Source organism: Galeopterus variegatus, unplaced genomic scaffold (assembly GCF_000696425.1).
Source record: "Galeopterus variegatus unplaced genomic scaffold, G_variegatus-3.0.2 Scaffold2271, whole genome shotgun sequence".
In the NCBI taxonomy this organism is placed as follows: domain Eukaryota; kingdom Metazoa; phylum Chordata; class Mammalia; order Dermoptera; family Cynocephalidae; genus Galeopterus; species Galeopterus variegatus.
The window spans coordinates 275,854-278,948 of record NW_007728382.1 but is presented as its reverse complement, the minus strand read 5'-3'; positions in this window follow the sequence as shown (position 1 = coordinate 278,948).

The following is a 3,095-nucleotide window of genomic DNA, read 5'->3' as shown; positions in this document are numbered from 1 at the left end:
CACCTCTGAAGCCAAATCTAACCTGAGTGAGACCAAGCCTCAGGATCCAGGAACCAGTCATCGGGAAATGAGGGGGACAGTGAAACATGTTAAATGACACTACTGAGATGGAGCCAGCAAATCCAGACCCTGGGAAACTTTATGGGGTAAAGGGAAAAAATTAGATGAAGGGGGAACCTATAGATTAAAAGAAACTTAAGAGACAGCTGACACAGCAACCAATGCAGCAAGAAGAACTTGTTTGGATCCTGAGGTAAACAAATCAATCGTAAGAAAGAAAGAGGGAGGAGGAGAGATTGGAGAAATTTAAATATGTTTGATGTTTGATTATATTAAGGAATTATTATTGATCTTTAAAATGTGAAAAAAATGCATCTCAATTTTTAAAAGTTCCTTTTTATTTTGCAGTGAGTTTTTTGTCTTTTTTTGTTATAAATTCCTCTTTGAAAAAAGAAATTAAAACTTTAAAAAATTAGAATACTTATTAATTCAAAAATAAGAATGATAAACCATTACATGTTAGCATAAACAACATATTTTAATGAGAAATAACTGTATTTTCCAAAATAAACAAAAAAATGTACATTTTTGCAAGTCTCTTTAACATCTGGCTTAAAATAGAAGACAAATAGGTTCTCACATCTGCTTCTGCAGATGTGATAAATTGCTTTGAGTTATTTACATGAAAAATAATTCCAGCCTCATACAGATATGTAATTGAAAAGGAGGAGTATTTTAATAGCCTTTTTCAGATAGTTGTGGATAGTCTTCTTTGATACTACATCTAAACTCGACAAGTGGTCATTTCTTAAACATCAGTTTTGCAATGTGAAATCCAAAAACGTATCAATGAACTTTTCATATTTTGTTATATTAAAATTAATTGGTTTATCTTGTACTTTGAATAAATCTTTTACCCATACATGATTTTGTAACATCATCTGTTGGTCATTTAGAAAATAGCAGTTCACTGAGTTATAAAGATGTTCCAAATGTTGACACATTTTATTATACAAATCACATTTGTCAATATCACCGCCAATATTATCAGAAGTCTTCAAGTACTGGGAAGGCGGAAAGTTCCTAATGGTAGACACAAGTTTTCCAAAATTCTAATTTTCACTTGAAAATTTCACTTGAGAGTTATCACTGATGATAAATACTGTCATTTGCTTTCCTTAAAGTTCCAGACTCACTTTGTTCAAGAAAATGTCTGTCCAGTACCCAAGACTGAATAATGACAGCTTGTCTGTCAGTCACTCTTCCATGCAAGACTGATGTTCCACAGAAAAGCACTTTGTTCATTTAGCTCACAGCTCAATTGCGTAAGTTCTTTCACCCAAAGTAACCATCGGGGACTTCAGCATGCAACAGCAGTGCTTCATGCTGCTTCCCACTCTGTCTCACTGAATGTAGAAAACAGGGCCATTCAAGAGTAGCAGTTTAGGACCGGCCTGGTGGCACACTGGATAGTGTGCCGCTTGGGAAGCGCAGCGGCGCTCCCGCCCGAGGGTTCGGATCCCACATACAGACCAGTTCCCCAGGCGCGGGAGCAACACCGAGGGTTGCAATCCCGATCCGTTGCCGGTCCCGGTCCGGTACGGGGGCAACACTGAGGGTTGCGATCCGTTGCCGGACACGGAAAAAGACAAAAGACAAAAAAAAAAAAAAGAGTAGCAGTTTAATAGCATCAATAATTTTTACTGCTCAGCAAGGACATTCTTAAGTGAAACTGGCATTTCTTTCTCCTGCAAGTGTGTGATGGGAAAGAACCTGATAACCACCAGAACCGCAGCACAGTTAATGCCACTGTCTTTTTTTTTTTTTTTTTTTTTTTTTTTTTTTTGTCCTTTTTGAGACCGGCTGCACCGTGCTCAGCCAGTGAGCAGTGTGAGCGCACCGGTCATCACTATATAGGATCTGAACCGGCGGCGGGAGCACTGCTGCACTCCCAGCGCCGCACTCTCCCAAGTGCGCCACGGGCTTGGCTGGTGTTGTCAGAACCACGCTCTCCCAATGAGCTAACCGGCCATCCCTATATAGGGATCCGAACCCGTGGCCTTGGTGTTATCAGCACCACACTCTCCCGAGTGAGCCACGGGCCGGCCCTGCCACTGTCTTGATTCATCCTGAGCTGCTACCATTGCTTTTGCACCATCAGTGCAAATATAAACGTAATGGAAAAGGCAAATAAAGTCTTATGATTATTACGAAAAGAGTTTTGACCTCATGGGTTCCGGTAAACAGTCTTCGGCAAGCAATCTTCTCCCGCAGAGTTCCACAGACATACTTTGAGAACCACTCAGCAGCAGCTGGAACCTGACTCTTGTTATTTTTTTCTCTCTTCCTCATTAGTTGTCTCAGCCCAGCCATTGGCATGCCCAGAAGAAAATGGATTCAAAGATAACATGTTTGGCTTTCTTTGATACCTTCTGAAGAAAGACTGAAAATATAGGGCCGGCCTGTGGCTTGCTTGGGAGAGTGTGGTGCTGATAACACCAAGGCCACGGGTTCGGATCCCTATATAGGGATGGCCGGTTAGCTCATTGGGAGAGCGTGGTTCTGACAACACCAAGCCAAGGGTTAAGATCCCCTTACCCGTCATCTTTATAAAATAAAAAAATTAAAAAAAGAAAGAAAGACTGAAAATATAAACTGCAATTTTAAACGTTATCTTTCCCTTTTTCTGGTGAGCTATTCTTTTAAAATGATACATTTTGGTATATTTTAGCCATATTATAAGGTTCTCATTTAATTTTTCTTTTCTTCTTTTTCTTTTTAAAAATGTCCTGATATTAGTAACAACAATGCTGCCCCCAAATTGTCAGGATTTCTGATTTTCATAACAGACATTCCAGCAGTCCCAAAGGCTTCAGGGAAATTTTTGAGCTGAAGGGGAAAGGAATTTCTCTTCTCTGAGAAAAACTGCCTGATTTCTATCTGATTAAAACAGCCACATGTTGGGCCGGCCCATGGCTCACTCGGGAGAGTGCGGTGCTGATAACACCAAGGCCCCGGGTTCGGATCCCACATAGGGATGGCCGGTTTGCTCACTGGCTGAGCGTGGTGCTGACAACACCAAGTCAAGGGTTGAG